Source organism: Cavia porcellus, unplaced genomic scaffold (genome assembly GCF_034190915.1).
Source record: "Cavia porcellus strain 051 isolate PalLab524CR breed Dunkin Hartley unplaced genomic scaffold, mCavPor4.1 scaffold_18, whole genome shotgun sequence".
In the NCBI taxonomy this organism is placed as follows: Eukaryota; Metazoa; Chordata; class Mammalia; order Rodentia; family Caviidae; genus Cavia; species Cavia porcellus.
In genome coordinates this window covers 51,200,381-51,218,679 of record NW_026947501.1, presented here as the reverse complement: position 1 = coordinate 51,218,679, position 18,299 = coordinate 51,200,381, and the positions used below count along the sequence as shown (strand labels likewise).

General features: G+C 45.3%; 1 protein-coding gene and 1 long non-coding RNA gene across 13 annotated transcripts in view; one reads left to right on the top strand and one right to left on the bottom strand.

Annotated features, from left to right (window-relative positions):
- Positions 1–8,915, top strand: part of LOC134471354 (uncharacterized) — a 55,654-nt gene extending 46,739 nt beyond the window's left edge. The window contains exons 2-3 of the long non-coding RNA XR_010040767.1: positions 5,674–5,757; positions 6,347–8,915. This is a non-coding gene — a long non-coding RNA (uncharacterized LOC134471354). The remainder of the gene's footprint in view (positions 1–5,673; positions 5,758–6,346) is intronic.
- Aff3 (ALF transcription elongation factor 3) overlaps positions 1–18,299 on the bottom strand; it is a 502,385-nt gene that overhangs the window by 115,310 nt on the left and 368,776 nt on the right. The window lies entirely within an intron of this gene.

Sequence of the window (18,299 nt, the reverse complement as noted above, 5' to 3'; positions counted from 1 at the left end):
ATTTTGCCTTCATCCAGTTTCTAAGCAGCTATTCCTGATCCAGAGTCTAAAGAAATTGTATCAGTCAGCTTTCTCATTGCTGAGACACAATACCTGACACCTACAATTTAGGATTAGGGATAGGAGGAGAGGGTTAATTTGACTCATGGTTTGAGAGGGTTCAGTCCATGGCTGGCTGGCTCCAAGGCAGAAACAGTGTAGCAGAAGAGCATGGAAGAGAAAAGATGTTTAATGGAGGGTAGGGGGGAACTAGTGCCACAGGAAATGTGTCCAGGGACCCTATGTGGAACCCAAAGTCACATCTCCATGACTTTCCAAAACATACCCAGTAGTGTGCTTTACTAGCTCCTTAGGCTAGCTCCTTGGGTTGACAGAATTAAGTTAAGCCACTTTTGCAGGTCTGGTGTGATTAAGGAGGTGGGATGTAATGTGATATTGACTCCAGGCAGCACTACCCACAATGGTCCTTTGACAACCAGGAAGTCTGCTCAGAATAATGGCCATCAGCAGCCTCTGTCATCTGTGGTGATACTAATCGATTAAGTCCTCTAGTGACTGCCTATATGTGCCAGCACTGTACAGCCAATGGAGCATCACCCAAGAAGAAGCAGCCCCTGTTCTGGCAGTGCGACATCTCAGGATTGCTAACCTTTATTACACAGGATAACAGGTCCCAGCATACAGAAGTGTACACCTTGGAAATATTTATTTTTATTTGCAGTGCTGACATCAAACCCAGGGCCGGGCACTCAGGAGGCAAATTAAGTGCTCTACCATTTGGCTACACCTCGGCCCTGTACTTGCTGATTCTCTTTGGTCAGCATCAGGCCAGGTGTGCTCTGATATCAAGGAGGATGAGCTCTGAATGGTGGGAACAAGAGGAGGGGACATCCCAGCGGACATGAAGGACACAAAAGGGCCGTAAGAAAACACAGGGCTTGAAGAAAAAACCCAGGGTAGCAAATAGTCCACTAGTTTTAAATAAACTTTTATCTGATCTTACTTTACATTTATAGAAAAGCTTTGAATACAGAGTTCTCAAACACCAATGGTCTTCCACGTAGAATGGTTTGGTCGAGTTGTTTTTGGCTTTTTGGTGCTGTGAGAGTGTGGGCCTATAACCATTTTGCTGTTCACTTTTAACTCACTCAATTAGATGAATGATTCAACACTTGGTGATAAATTAGGCTTTGTAGTAGATGACTTTGCCCAATCGCAGGCCAACGTGTTCTGAGCATGCTGAAGACAGGCTGAGCAAAGCTACCACGTGAGGTAGGTTGGGTGCATTAGACACATTTGTGACGTAGGATGTGTTCAGCTTGTGATGGGTTTGTGTGCATGCAGCCCTAGCCTTGATCTCAGGGCTGAGATTGGAACTGTCAGCTTTCCTCACTATAAACTCACTCTTACCTTCTCTTAGGTGCACACAGAAGTCACTAAGCACAAATCCACTTCCTCGAGCAGGCAGTTCTATGTAACTTATTTTGAACCTTTCTGCATAGGAGATTTGTCCACATCTGCATCTATCTGCCTATGGATCCATATAATCATTTATTTATATGAGTATAGTTTTTTGCATATTTACTTCTTCTGATGGATTATATTTTAATACTGGATAACTGTTATAAAAACCTCATGAAAACTAATAGCCTGAGTTGTAGTTTTTATGAGAGTTTTGAGTAGTTCTGGACTCTGCAGATACAGCACAGGAGCAGAGAGAACACTGTCACGGACTATTGCCAACAGCTGGTACAGGCGTAAACCAAAGGCTTGTCATTACCTATGCAAAGTAGTTAAAATTGTGGCCAAGTAGACAGTTAAGTCTCAATGAAGCACTCGGAGTTGTGATCAACAAAAGCAGAATTCTTTCCAAATGATAGCTGTGTACATCTAAACACACACACGCAAGCTTTCAAGGACATTCAGTTGCCAGACTGAGTGGGGACCTTTGTTTCTTGCTTGGGGACTCTGATCTGTGTGCCATTTTGGACATGCTTTCCTTGGCCTGTTCTTGTGCATTTTCTCTGGCTCTCTTGGCTCTCTCTGACCTCCCATTTCCTTTGATGCCCATGCTGGCCTCTCTTCCAGAGGTTTCCATCGCCCTCAGATCCTGCCATCAGTTCCCTTCTGTACTTCAAATCTCTGCATCTACTGCCAAGCACGACACCCACGATAGGCAGCTCCATGGGGACAGTGCCCCTGGTGTCACCACACTGTGACCTCTGGAAGGAATGGCACATCTTTTATCTCCCTGGGCATCTTCAGCACAATGCCTGGCATAGATTAGCCACGGAATACATGGTGGTGGGATGACTGCATTCATCTTGCTTGGTTGGGACCACACCTTGATTTGCTGAAACCATTTCCCTGCTGAAAACCCAGCCCGATCCCCGAACGTAGTTCCCGGGGCAGCGGCGGTGTTCCCATTGCCTTTGCACGTGCACAGGGATTATGACTACTTCTCTCTCCTCCCACAGGAGGACAAGACACCTAGGGGTGTCTGTGTATTTCTGAGGCTTTCTCTGTCCCCTGCCGTACAGCTTCAGTCCGTCCAGCTTACTAACTCACCACCCACCCTGTCCTCTCAGTCCTTTCTGCGGTTCTAGGACCCGTCTTGCTGCAGTTTCATCTCCACGCTTGCTGCTTTCGTGGGCACAGCAGGCTCCTCACAGGTCAGCCTCGGCTCCTCCCCACCCTGGGGCTTGAGTCTGGAACAATGCCAGGTCCTTCTCCTCCACTCCTCCCCGCTCTCTGTTCTCCACCATTACCCATCTTCAAAGGCCACTGCAAAGGGCACATCTTCCCCATGCTCAGGGACCTTTGTTCATTGCCCTCCATGCTGCATGTCTGAGAGAGAACTTGCCACCCCATTTGCAATTACTTGTCCTCAAGGCTGTCTCAGCCACCTGACGCAGGGCTCCCTGGACCTTCCTCCTCTCTGTGCAGCCAGGGTCTGGGTGGGGTCAAGAGCATTCATTACACAAAGCAGAGTCACTCCTGTCACAAACACTGAGTCAAGGAGGAAAAGGGAACCAGTCAGTCATGGACACCTAGTTCAGGAATAAGTCACAGAACTGGGCCAACCAACCAGCCTGCCCTGTTTACAAGACGACTTTTACTCAGGAGCTGTCAAGGAAACTACCAAATATGACCTAAGACCACCTTTACATAGTGACTGCCCCCCGTGCCAATCAGAGCTTGTGGCCCCTCGAATACCCAAAAAGCCAAAGAGCTTCTTTCAGAATAACTTGTCTGCATTTCTCTGTCCTAATAAATCTCTTAACCTCTCTGTTCTCCAGACACATCACAAGCCACTTCTACTGGTGTATGTAAGTCCTAGATTGAAATCCGCTCTCTTTATTCCTAAACAAAAGTGTCTTTGCTGGAGATTGGCTATGTGTTTGTTCGAATTTGACAAGGGCACGATTTAACAGGACAAGGATAAGCACACATTCCTTCATAATGGGAGACAGGACTCGGAACGGGTCTTGATCCATGACTGGAAAGAAACAGAATACACTCAACCACCATCTTCAGTGGGCTGAAAAATCGTAACAACAAGCTGCCAACGCTTATTTAAAAAAATACAACACTCAAACTGAGAGTAATGATGTTCTTTAAAACTCATTGTCAATCTACTTTAAAACCAAAAGTGGGGAAAATATGTTTCCTACAGAATCAGAGCAAGAGTAGGAACGACTGAAAGCCAGGGTGTCCCTTGGCTGTGCTTTTGCTCATGAAAAAGCAGTTTTAAGACTGAGGGAGCAAGTTCCTCAGTTCGAGAGATGGGTCCTTTGCACACAGGAAGGGAAACGAGCGAGGCAAGCAGGAAGCACGAACTAAGATGTGTTACGTGTGCATAGCAACTCCCCGTGACACGTGTACACATTACACACTGCACACATGGACTCATAAAAATCAAAATTAAAAATTAAAAAACCCCAAATATAAAAAAGTAAACACACACACAAAAAAAACCCACAACATGACATTGATGGCTATTTCTTACCCAGATCTTTTCCCAGGAAAATTTGACTTTCGGCAAATACATTTAAAGAACACAGAATTGAAGTTTGTATTGGTGATTTCATAGGCAGGCATGGTGGAGCCTCTCTTCTTTTACTTTCTTGGTGGAGGAGGCAGGAGCAGAGAGGCCAGGAGAACGGGTGGGGAAGGATGGAGATGCCAGAGACGGGCTAATGGGGTGCACCAGACCAGGCTGTGTGGGGCACAGAGCAGTGACAAAGGGCTGGGCTCTGGAGTGTGGGCCTAGAGGACCAGTGTCATGGGAAAGCCATGGCCAAAGAACTCATGGCCATGTCTGGCCCCCAAGGCTCTGTTACCATTTCTTCTTTTTTGCTTCTGCTTCTCCCTCTTCTCTTTCCTCCTCTTTCTCCTTCTTTCCTTCCTCTTTCTTTGGCAAAGTGCAATCAGCCAGGAATCGCTCCTCTGCCCTGCACCACACCCTCCCTGCTCCAGCACAGCTACAAGACTGGCACAGCTGGTCACCACCCCAGGCCATCCCTGCCACTGCCCACTCCTGTGTAAGGAACATGCACAGAGGGAAACCAGTGTCTCTGTGCTCACCAGGGACTCCACACAGGACCTTTCCTTACATATGAGCTGTTCCCAGAGAGAAGTCAGACACCGTGAGAGAGCTGTGCTCCAGTGCACCAGCCTCCTGCCCTTCTGGAGCCTGCAGTTTGGACAGGGGTTCTTTGGGGACATCCAGAGTTGCCGGTGGATGGTTAGTGACCTTGTGCCTAAGCCTGGACAGCTCCCTGCTCTCACAGAGCTGCCGGCAAACCGGAACCTGCACCCCCGCAGCCGTCCACCAAGGACTGTCCATCTGTGAGCTTCAGAGTCCAGCAAATCCTCCTAAGGGAGCATTGGCCAACTGATGCCCTGTTTCAGCCTCAGCAGCAGCTGTGGGGTTTGATTTTTAAGAGGTGAAGCAGCCATGGAGACAACCAGGTCAGCGGTTTCTGGACTTTTGCTGCTGTCACTGCTGCTGGCAGTTCAAGGCAGCTCTCGCCGGTGGTTTAAGCTTCCCACAGTAAAACTGGTACCATCAGAAGCTGGCAGGGCACAGTGGGACAGCTGGTCCCCTGGCCTCAGGGACAGTGGCTGGGTAATCAGACAGGCGCTGCAGAGCCAGTGATCCTGTGATTAGGTCAGGAGCCAAGGGAATCTACTTCATTTTTAAATGTTTATTTTTCTAAGTACATGTTTGCAGTACATAGTGATTATACTCCTTGTGGGAAACTGGGACACATAAGTGACAAGTCCTAATTCTTTCCTATGTCCCCTTTCCTTCTGCTCCTGCTCCACACTCTCCACCTTTTGCTCCCTTTCTCTTTTGCTAGAGAAAAGAAAATCCACCTCCCTGTTTCCTCTTGTCAATCTTTTATTTATATTTTGGGGTTTTCATGTAAGAGAAACCATGTACTACTAAGCTTGCAAGTTTTACTTCTTTACTTCAGAATATGGTCCCAAGATGCGTCCCGACAAATGACTCCAGTCCATCCCTCTTTTTAGCAGAGTGGTGCTCCATTGTGTGTAAATACCACATTTTCTACATCTAGACTGCTCCCAAGGTTTAGCTATTATGAGTACTGCTGCTAGAATGGTTGGGGATGGATCGCTGTGATGTGATGTATTTAACTCTTTTAGGAAGACGCCTAGAAGGGTAGTAGTTGCGTTGCATGGGAAAGAAGAGGGAATTTAAGTGAAGACACTCCGCCTGCAGTAAGGCTGGTGAGTAGAAGGTAGAATTCCACCCTGGTGGAAGTCTTGTTTCCAAGGATATAAATATCCTCGGTGGTGCTTGGGGAATCTGTCCTTACTACACTGACGGGCTCTGTAGTATGTATAGAAGGCCCCAGGGACTTTTCCTCTCACTCTGGGAGACAGCTCTGGAAGCTGAGAGTAGGGTTCAGCTCCAGGGCTCAGATGCAGTGAGATCAGAAGGAGTTGCCGGAGCCTGGGGGGTGTGGCCCCCCTGCCATCCTGGCTGGCATCGCTCTTTCTGCTCGAATCCAAACAGGACTATTAACTCCTCTCCTGGCATGGAAGAGCTGCTGCTGCTAAATTTAGCTCTGGCTCTTGTTGAGCTCCCCCAGGGACAGGAGGCCCTACATCCAGGAGACAGCACAGGGAATTCCGTGTGTCTCTGGATCCGGCAGCAGGTTCTTTATTTCATTCTTGAGCCTTACTGATGGCTGAGTTGGAAAGAGGGCATCAGTTTATGCAGCGGGAGGTGGGGAGGGCTGTGTCAGGGACACACAGGTGACATGAGGACAAGACCACAGAGGATTCAGCAGGTTTTTCTTTTTCTTTTTTATAGAGAGGTGAGGCAAGGAAGGAGCGCGCTGCATGCACACTTGGCCTCCTCCCTCACTGATTCAGTCCCACCCACAGAGGACTCCATCCCACCCTCCGCCTGCCTGCTCCTCAGAGCCCAGCAAGGAGTTGCTGCCTCGGGCTGCATCCTGATGTCTCCTTCCTCTACCAAACCGCTTCAGGCTCGAGATGGTGTACAAAGCTCACAAGTTCTCCAGAGAGCCAGGTTATCAGGCATCTGGCTGATGAGAAAGAGATGACTCACTGCTGATGTCCTGAGCCTCACTGGCCTGTTTGCTTGTGACAAGTGGTTCGGTCATGTTCTGTACCTCTACCACAGCTCCTAGCACCTGACGCTGAGGTGGCCACCTCTGCCCCAGCCTCACTCTCTGCAGGGCAAACCTGTTTCGAGCAGGAACCAAATCCCACATTTATAGTGTTATTTCCAGGGCTTCGTGTAGACGGAACAGGAACTCAGGAAATGCACAAATTCCCGCTGGAGCCAAACAGCAGTGAACAGACTGCTGTGGGCTTACAGAGACCAGGGCTGGGAGGAAAAGAGTAGAAGTGGGGCCTTAGAAAATAGGAATGAGAATTTCCAAATTAACTGCGACCAGAATCAGGACTCCCAGTAACACTGTTATCCCAATGGGCAACTTTCAAGGTGTTTCTTCAGGAAAAATTTTTATTTTTTTTGTGTATGCTTCAATTGGAGTCTCATAAATATGCTTTTTCTCTACATCTAGATATTGCAAAAACCCGCTGAGCCCAAATCTAATTTTCATGCAGCAATAAATTATTAGGATTTCTTATACAGTGTCTCCATTAACAGTAATTCTATTTTTTTCTATTAAAGAAAAATATTTATTTTTTTTAGAAGTCAAGGTGATTTTCAAGCAAAGAAAAATGAATAAATGATCAGTTACAGAAACAACATAGGAAGTTTTCTATCTCCTGCAATTTATAAGTTGCTGGTTTACCATTGGTTCCATAATAACAACGAAATGCAAGCTGGGGACATTGCTTAGAGGTAAAGCTCATACCTATCATAAGCAAAGGGCCTGGGTTCAGTTCCCAGAAACCTCTGCCCTTTTCCTCTGCAAGGAAAAACATTGCAAGAAATAGTTCCTAAGCGCTTTGGCACCTTTGTACTATGAATCATATTTATAGTACAAAGGTGCCAAAATGTTATTAAATTTTTTTAAGGAATAAGATTGCAAAGTCAAGGGGCTGGGATATAGCTCAGTGGCACAGCATCTGCCTGGCAAGAGTGAGGTCATGAGTTTGATTCCTGGTGCCATATAAAATTTAAAAAATAAATAAAGTGAGGAAAAATTGCAAAGTCACAACTTTTTGGCTTATTTGTATTTGTAGGCCGGTAAACAAGAAAAACAACTAAACACACTTCCTCTATTTCCCATTACTCATTTCCAGTGTTAAGGCAGCCTATGCAAAATCCAGATTTTTGCTATGAGATACACATTTTTTATTTCTCAAGGATTTGCTATAACTTTCTAGCAAGAAGCTAGCAGTGGACGTTGTATTCTTGCAAAGGACTTTATGAACTCAAAGGCCAAAGTCTACCTGAGGGGGAGACTGAGCCCACTAACTGGGCAGCAGGTGTAAAGGAGGACACATCCGGTGTGAGTCATAAACGATGCCACAGTGGTAGCCGGAGGAATTCAGTACACTGGACACGAGGGAGGGATGCAGGGTGCACGCTAACTTACAAAGGAAGCCAAGAGAAGCCCTGGGGAAGGTGGATGTAAGGCTCTTAACAACAGGACCTGGTAGCCACTCTGACACGGTTTGCACTGCTTTCTCTAAGTCCCTTCCGCGCCCACCTGCAAGCCAAGGGATTCTCCAGAATAGCATTGTGTACTAGCATGCACAGGAGCTGCCTGTACAGTTTTAATCTTCCTGATAGGTATGTTTTTAAAAAGAGCAAAAAGAAGCAGTGATAACAATTTTAGTTGTACACTTAGCCCTGCATATCCAGGGGTTTCATAGCTGAGGGTTCAACCCACCACTGATAGGAAATATTAGAAAAAAGTACTGTGTCTGCACTGAATATTTAGAGACTTTTCTGCTGTTATTCCCTGAATACAGTACAGCAACTACTTATAATGTATTAGGTATTTTAAATTTTGAATACAGGAGGTGGTGTGGAGATTTTATGTACAAACTCTATAGAAGGGACTTCTGCACCAATGGATTTGGGCATCCTAGAACCCATGGATACCAAGGATGGCTGTACTATTTTATTTAATCCCATACATCAACATTACCAGTGGTGCATTTTGCATGTTTTCCATATGAAGTGCTCACAACCCCATGTGTACCCATCCTACCCTTTCAGCCCATGCCAGTGTAGCAGCAGTATCCCCAGCAGGGTCAGTGCTTCCTATTTTAGGGGGCTCAGGCAACACACTCTGCTCTTCACTGGGTGAGGGACCCAAGATGCGACCCCAAACCACTTAATGCCTTCAGATGCTGACAGCTTGCTTCATTTAACTCATTTAAATGAGAATCCTAAGCCAGGGAATTTACTGCCAGGTCCCTATACCCATGCCCAGCCCATGTCCAGAAATGTATCCTTCTGAATCAGATCTCTTGAGATAGCCTAGAAGTGTGTTCTTCAACAGCAAGGTAAAATGCTCTGGAAAACGTTTTTCTGATATTACTGTGTGTTCACGGCCACCCATCATCACAGGGGGGCAGCCACACAGGACGGGGTCCACCTTCCCCCACTCTCTTCCTTATAACGAACATGTTTAGTTCCAGACACCTTAATAAACAGATTTCTTTAACGATGTAGCAGTCCTTTTCTATTTTCTTTATCACTAAGAGATGGGATTTCACTCATAACATGCAACTCTGAGATCTCACAGGCACATATAAGCCCTTCAGTGTCACAAACAGGAGGAGCTTGTGGAGACTCCGAAATAAAGTGTTGGCGAAAATAAAGATGATCTATCACACAGACGTTTTTCCTAGACAGGTAGCTTTCCAGAATCTTTGAAAAGATTGCTCAGGGTGGAAGGGGGACCTCAAAATGTTCCAACAGGGCTGTTAATAAATATTTGTCATGACTTTTCTGGGGAAGACATCTATTCCTCACTCCCTGAGAGGTCCAGACAACAGTCAGCTGCCCTAACCAATCCAGACAAAATTGATTACTTTTCTGGCAAGGGGTGCAGATGAAATTCTCAAATGAATTGCCTGAGAAGTCAGTTTGACATAATATCCCATAAAATCTTTGCTGCTTGGAGTAGCTGCAGAAAGTTTCATTAACGCAGCACCTCATTCCCCTCCAATCCCTCACTCCAGCACCGTGATGGTTATAGCATCCAAGCCGAGGTGATTTACATGCAGGAAGCTGGCATCACTGCATCTCAGCTGCACAGGATGTAATTTTCAGTCTAGCCTGTACCTCTGCTACTTAAACTTTGCACTGCATTTAGAATGTGCAAAAGATCAAATCCAGGGCCTAAGCAACTTAACTGTATCTGCACTCACTTAGTTTCCTACAGAGGGAAGAGAATCTAGTTATACATGTTAGTGTGCTTGGGGGCCCTGAATTTAGACCAATGAAATCTCAACACACCAATGGCTACAGGAGCAGAGCCAGCCCTTCAGTTCTCTTTGCTCTCCACTCCATTTCTTCTAAGAGGTGGCCCTTGTCATGCCTCAAAATTCTGAAGACAGCTGATCTCTCGATCCACTCTCGTCCTACCCCAAGGACTTCAGTCCAGGAGAAAAGCCCACCTGGCCCGTGATTAGCAGAGCCTAGAGGAAGGAGGAGGAAGCTGGTGAAGGCACTCCGACCCAGTGAGGATCAGGGTCTTGCAGATTTAAGAGTCCTAAATGCCACATACGGTCCTGTCACCTCTTCAGTTTAGCAGGGGGCACTGCAGGTGGATGAGATGGCCTTCTGTTTGCCTTTCCCTCTCTGTTCTGCATGTGAAGGAAGGTGCCTGTATAGTTGAGACTGTGGATAACCTTGAAGACTTTCCAAGCCCAACACCATTGTTAAGAGCCCAGAGGTTTTACAGAGAAAGAAAAACGATGGAAGTCTGGGCTATAGAACAAACATGCTGGGGCTGGGGGTTTAGCTCAGCGGTACAAGTGCCTGCTTGGAAAGCACAAGGTCATGAGTTCGATCCCTGGTACCAAAAACAAACAAATAAAAAAACCACAAACAAACACAAAATATGCTAAAGAAGAAGAATTAGGTTTCCATATATACCTCTGCGTTAACACAAATTGTTTATTTTAAATAGGCTAGGCATTCTGCTCTTGTAAAAGGCCCTGAGGACTGAAGAAGAAGAGAGGAGGTACTGGTGAGGACCCAGGTTCTGAGAACACTTGTTGGGTCTAACAGCTCTGGCAGGGGTTTGGAACACGAGTGGATCTGAGTTCTCTCTTCCTGGCTCTGATATTAACTACCATAACTTCCTTGTGTCTTTTACAATGATGACAATAAAGGCAGCTCTAGCTTCTCCACAGGTTGTTGTTGAACACAACACGATATAACAATGAAAAGATGTTTTGAAAATAGTGCTTTACAAAAAAAATAGTGCTTTACAAACATAAATAAGGCAGTCAGCAAAGGCCGACTGGCTCTGCATGTTGCAACACATCTACTGCCTGCACCATAAAGTCTTTCCCACCATGCTCTGTGACCTTGGTCCGTGAGTTTCCTCTAGCACATTTTTGCACACTGCTACCCTGTTCAAACATCAGTTCTATGTGTGAATCTCATTTGCAGAATTGGGCAGCGGCAAACTGCTCTGCTGTTCTGCAACCTGACCCTGAGTTCCAAGAACTGAAGCATCTCTGTACTTCTTCCCAGCTTGAAAACTTTAATCTCATCTATGTGACCACGATTTCTAGCCAAGCATCTCTTATCCACTCTTTGGGCTGCTCTTTTAGCAGCTGTTTTGTTTTCTCATGCTCCTCTCCCCACCCTGGGAATAGCCATCATCCTCTAACACCGCGGACGGTGGCCCACTGGGGCCAAGGTGGGCAGCAGGAGAACAATGATTACCAAGACTCAGTGTGTGACTCACACTTGGTGGAGTGCTGGGGTACTGTGGCCAACACATTTGCAGGATTTGGAAATTCCACCCCAATCTCAATTCCATGGGTGCTGAGTCTGGCTAACCTTTCTACCAAAGCAATCCAAACCCTCTGACTCACTTGGGGAATCTGGCCTTCTTGGGTGTTTGATATCAAGACAACCTGCATATCAGTATAAGCACTGCCCACAGTGGTTATCCACTTAAACCCCTGGCTGTTTACAGATGAACTGATTTCTAAGCTTCTTCCACAAGGAGAGGTTATTCCATCTAGAGATTACTGAGAGAGATCTGCATGAAAAGTTCCAAGTAAGAACATTTGAGGTACAAACTTAATTTTGGTTTTGTACTTTAGAGAACCCTGATAACATTCATATTTCTAATTAGATGATACCTAATTGTTGTGTTAGTTACTTGAAAGGAATGGTACTATAACAAATGCTACCATTAACTTGCAGTGACAATCACAAAAGCATGACTACCCTTTCTAGCTTTATTCTTTCGATGTTAGCATTTACTTTTAAGGAGAAAACATAATAAAGACCAAACAGCAATAGAAATAAAAGTATGATGTCATAAGAATTTTGGTAAATGGCTCTTTTTTCTTTTCTGGTACTGAGGATTTAGCATAGGGCCATATCACACAGCTATATCTTCAGCCCTTTTCGATTTTGAGACAGGGTCTTGCTAAGTACCCCAGGCTGGTCTTGAACTCACAGACTTCCTGATTCAGCCTTCCTGGGATCATGGGTGTGCACCACTGTGCCTGCCATAAACAGGGATTTAAAAAACTAATTCTTTCACCTTTTTAGAATGCTGCCTACCTGGCCCCAAAGCCCATCACTGTGGCTCCCGTGGTTTTTCTGAGTCAGTTCAATTTGCTGGGCCACTGAATCATGAGTAGGACATGGAAATGTAAGCAGAGGGGCCATGTGGCTTCCTTAAACAAAGCTCATTCTGTGACACTGCCGAAATCTCTGGTGCAAAATGACCTATTAGCTGACCTACTAAGAGCAGATAGAGCAGGTCTCTCATACTCTGTTGTATTTAATAATTTTTTCTCAAACTTGCATCAATCACGAAACCAACTTTTAGGGAAAAAAATAATCAACCTCTGGGAAAATTTAGACTGTGATTAAATTTGAGTCTCAGATCATCATGCTCATTAGGGAGGCTACAAGGACAGCTGTCCCTCAGCACAATTTCAGGGTTCTGGGGACTCTTCTCCCAGTTCCCCACCCACACACACGTGTGGGAAGAGGTCAGGGTCACAGGAAGTGGGTTCTCCTCCATGGCAGTGGCGAACTTTGTGGGGTTGCTCCTTGGTGTTGCCACTTCTATTCGAAGCCACCATGACTCCTGTGTATAAACTGCTTATGGACAACAGCAAGGAGAAATCAATGCCATGAGCATGATCCAAATCGGCCCCAGGCTGTGGTCATCCTGAGCTTCCTAAGACATGGGAACTGTCTCGCTCCTGGCCAGGCTCATCCCTCTCTCATGGAGCTGGGGCTGGGGCTCCACCAATGAGCGTCTGCTTACCTTGGGGCAGGAAGCAGCTGCTGAGGGCATCAGAGTGGGAGAGGAGGAGTCCACAGTGCGGCTCTCTGCAGGGGGACTTGCTCCAAAACCTCTCTTCTGTCCTCCTTAAACTGTCCCCCTCGCATTCCTTACATGTCAGGTTAAGGCACTCCTTCAAGCCTCTACTTAGGGTACCAGTGATGAGGAAATAAACAGGGAGAAAAAGCAGGCCTCAACATCATCCCACGCTTTGATTCATGCCAGCTATTAAAAAAGAAGTTTGTTAGCTTCACTTATCCTGACAGAGTGGAACAGAACAGGAGGACAGGAGAATAAAGTGACAGGAACTAGAAAGTCCAGAGCCTGGGACAACATCCAGAAGAACACCCACAATGGTGCTCTGGAAGGTCAAAGTTTTGCCAGTCCTTGGAGGATGAGAAAGAGGGAGGCACAGAAGGGCAGATGGAAAGCCCCAAAGACAAGGTCTGTCTACTCTAGGCAGGCTCGGGCTGGCCTTGGTCTGGCCAGAGAAAGCACCTGGACCTCCCTGGAATAAGCATGAGGTGGCCCTGAGCACCCAGAACTGGGCGAGGGCGATCACTTTCAAACTGTCCACTCCCAGAGCTGGCCTGTGTCTGTCCCTAGGACAAAAGGACTCTGTGCTACTGAACAACAGCCTCTCCAGGGCCAGGGCACCAAACATGCTGGACTCTGGGGAGCTGCAGCCGGTGGGCTTGCAGAACTGCCAGGCAAAAGACAGCCCCAAGCTGAGGGCAAAGAAAGGATGTGTGAGTGCATGGTGTGCAGAGAAAGGTGTGCATGGAGTGACAGCGGGATGGGACGGATTCCCATTCCTTAGGTGCTCAGGCTCAGATCACAGATGATAATCAGTGCATCACTGAGGGGAAGTGGGGTCCTGTAGGCCTGCCCAAGCCTGGGAAGCAGAAAGAAGACAGCTCTAGCAGCGAATATCTCTCTACTGATGCCTGGCTTTCCCGGGGCCCTGGAGAATTCTGTCATCCTCTCGCCAGAGATTAGGATTAGAAGAAAACACACAGATACAGAACAACTGCTTCGTGGGAGATGATGTGTGTGTGTTTCCTAAAAAAAGGTATGAAATTTAAAATAGCTATAGATGCACATAAAGGTGCCACAAAATGTACAGGGAAATCCCCAGCAAACTTTGCTCAGCCACTGCCAATGTTAACATCTTTATTCTTTGGGAGACGGGAGAGCCTTTGGGGGAGAGTGAGGGAGGGTTTGCCCATACTAAGTGTGAGTTGTCACTGAATTCTACCCCCAGACCTGAACGTTAGCATCTTCCATAACCAGAACTATGTCAAAACCCAGAAATCGGCGCTGGAATAGTCCAGAGTGTATTCAGAGTCAACAGTTATTTAGGGGCCCACACTCATGTGCATGTGTGTGCTTATTACGGTAAATAATTTCATCACACATGCAGTTACATGCACCAGTCTACCACCGTCAAGCCATTTGACCTCAACACCCCAACAACACCCTTTCATGCTACCCTCTGAGAATGTTTGAGAGTTGCCCGGCCATCCCATGCCTAAGCAGGGGAACCCCTAAACTGTTCTCCACCTCTATAATTATGTCATTGCCCAAATCCTAATACACATGAAGCATAAAGTATGTGCATTTTTGAAACTGGTCCTTCCCCCCCCCCCATTTAGCATAAATTCCTTGCGGTTCATCCAAGTTTTATGTATCAGCGATTCATTCTTTTTATTGCTAAATAGTATTGCATGTTATGAACATTTAGGTAGTTTCCAGCTTTTGGCTCTTACAAATAAAGCTGCTCTGTACTTTCTTGTACAAGTTGTTGATTTTCATTTCTCTGGGGTATACGCCCAAGAGTGTCACTGCTGGGCCCTTTTTAGCTGTAAAGGAGTGGCCAAACTGGGCTCTGGAGGGACTGCACTATTGCATGCTCTCACCAACACTGTGTGTAGTGCTCTGGTTGCTCTGCCTTCCTGCCGGCACTTGGTGCTACCGTTATTCTCCATTTTAGCCACTGTGGTAGACACAGTGATATCTCATTGTGATTTCCAGTAGCATTTTCTAATCGCTAAAGATCAATACTTTTCATGTATTTCTTTGCCATCTGCTTTAGTGAAGTATCTGTTTATCTTCTGCCCATTGTTCTACTTAGTTAAGTTTTTAAAACTGAGATTTGAGAGGTTTTTTTTTTTAATAGCTGCTAGGTATAAGTTCTTCGTTGGACGTTTGGTTTACAAAATTTTCTCTAGTCTAATTTCTCTAATCTCTCATCCTCGTAACAGGTTTTTTTGCCAAAAATTAGGACCATGTTAAAGGTCCAGTTTATAATTTTTTTCCTAAAGACTTTCTCCTATGATTGTTGAATTAAAAATTCAAAATTGCTGCTCACAGAAACCACACAAATGTGATGGCTTGGAAGAACTCGCATTTACTCACTGTAGGTCAGAAATCGGTTTTGGGGGGCTAATCTTGAGATGCCACAGGGATGCATTACTTCCGGAGGCTCATAGAGTTGGCATCCTGGTTTCCCCCAGCCTTTAGATGCTGCCTCTTTGCTTTGGTCCGTGGTCCTCTTTCCACCTTCAAAGCCAGCAGCGTGGCATCCTCAGATCTGCTGCTGAGGATGCAGAGCGATTCTGGCTGTGTCAGGCGACAGAGCCACAGGTTCCTGGACTAGGTGGATGTGGATGGCTTTGTGGGGAGCACTAGTCTAATAAACTTTTCCTAAACATTTTATAGTTTTGTTTTATATTTAAGCCCATGATATGTCTTGAGTAAAGTTTTGTGAAAAATTTAGGTTTTTTTTTTTTCAGGGGTGAGGCTACAAATATTTGATTGTCCCAGCACCCTTTATTGAAGAAGCTATCTTCTTTATTTTAAAAGAATTCAGTGTTTTTTTTTAAAGTAAATTTTTGTGATATATAATGAGAGTGTGAATTTACTATGGGAAGCTGATATGCATACACAGAGCATCTTAGTCTTTTTAATTTTCTTTTTCTATTTCTTTCCATCCTAGATCTCCTTCCCATCTGCAATAGGTCTACCTTTCTGTTTCCTACTGTCTAGTTTTTACTTTGCTCTTTAAACTATTTATACTTTAGATTTCTCATGTATGAGAAACTACGTGATAATTAAACTTCCGTATCTGCTTTCTTTTGCTTAGCATTATGGTCTCATGGTAAATCTATGTCCTTATATACAACTCAAGTTCCTCCTTCCTTATGGCAGACTAGTACTCCAGTGTATATAAACATCACATTTTCTTTATCCATTCATCTGTTGATGAATATATAAGCTGCTTGCAATATTTAGCAATTGGGAGTTGGATTGCTATAAACATGGGTATGCATGGATCTCTGTAATATGTCTTTAACTCCTTTGGGAGGATAAGAGAAGAGATGTTAAAGAACTTCAAGAGTGTATCAATTAGCTTTCTGTTACTCTGACAAAATAAATGATGTGAACAACTTAGAGGAGCAAAAACTGACTTTGGATTTTGGTTTCAGCCCATGCTTGCTGGTTCCACTGCTGTGGGCTGGTGAGGCAGAGAGCATCATGGTGAAAGGATGGGAAGACATGAAGTTTTGGGGGGACATTAGTTGTAAAAACTTAAATAGAAAATTTTAGAATAAACAATACTTAAATTTTAAATTGTGTACATTCTGGGTAGCGTGATGAAATCTTGAGCTATCTGTTCTTTCTCACCTGGGACATGAGTTGTCCTTTTATCCAATGTATCCATGCTGTGTAAGCTACTTGCCCATTAGTCACTCAGAAGCTTTTTTGGTTATCAGGCTATGGTACAACAACATATTTTGTGTGTGTGTGTGTGTGTGTGTGTGTGTGTGTGTATGTGTGTATATAGGGAGACTGAGCCTACTCACATAACTGATATCTCAGTTTTTGTTGTAATTATTGTATTTTATTATTTTTTAGTATTTTATTGTGCCTGATTTTAAATTAAAATTTATCATAGAACATACAAGAATAAACTTAGAATATGTAGATTTTGGTATTATCTGGGTTTTGTGAGGGTCTTTGACCATATCCCTTGCAGGGAGGGTGGGACCACTGCAGTCACAGTGCGCTATGATTTTTGCATGTTGCCTTCTCAAAGATTCATGGGTCAAAGGCTTAGGGCTCAGGGTGGTGCTACTGGGCATGGTGGAACGCTGAGAACATGGGGCCCAGTGGGAAGTCCTCAAGTCACTGGGGATGCTGCCTTGGGAGGGATTGCTGGCCCTCTGGACTGAGTCTTACACTCCTCAAGTTGGAAACAAAAGCCTGGTCCCAAATCTCAAATCCTGGTCTGTTTCCTGGCTCGCTGCACCCTCTGTGCATGGATTCCCATTACTGTGAGCAGCCCAGAAGTCCTCGTGGATGCTGTGCTGATGGTCATGAAAGTACCATGGTCTCAAATCCTCAGGCCTGTGAACCAAATAAATCTCTTTCCTTTGCAAACTTAGCCTGCCCCGGGGGTCTAACAAAGAAGTTGACCTGACGCAGTGGTTAAGGACGTGGCTGTTTTTATTCTGTCTGGGAAACTATGGGTGTGTTATACGTCAGGGTAAGAAGAACATCTAAGAGAAGACGCTGGGGGGTGAGGGAGTGATGTCAAGGGCACCAAAGGTGGGCAGGGTCAGGCATTTCTTCTTTTGAAATGGGAAGGGAGGAGATATGGGTCAAATTAGGAAGCTGAAGGTGGAGAAGGTGAAAATGTGGAATGCTGTTCCAGATGCACTGTGTGGCCATGTGTGCTGCTGAAATGAATGTGATGGCTTCCGGATCTGACAAATGATCAAAATTAGCTGTGGAGTTTTTTGAAAATACTGACTGCTAGGCCCAAACCCCAGACATGGAATGAGAATCTCTAGAAGGGCATGAAAATCTGCATTTTTAAAGTTTCTTCAGCAATTCAGATGGTTCAATCAGGTCTGGAGTTAGGATCTGAGTTAAGAGTTTTGACCATGTGTGTAACAGAGTCACAGGGGCAGGAGGAAATAACTTGATTTTTGTTGTTGTTTATTGCTTTGCTGTGAGACAAGGTTTTGCTATGTTGTCCAGGTTGGTCTTGAACTTATGACCTCAAATAATCCTTTTAGCTCAGCTGCCCAACTAGCTGGAATGAAGCCATGCACTACCATGCCCAGCTTGATTATTTTCGATTTAATAAAGTTTAAAAGCTTCCCCAGGTGATCTGGTATCTACCCTAGTTTTGAATCATAGCTAGGAGGCTAGACTGGAAAAATAAACTATGGGAAGGCTTTCTGAACCCACCAAACATACCAACCGGTCCTGCTATTTTGTCACTGGATGCTGTCCTTTGGACAGTTC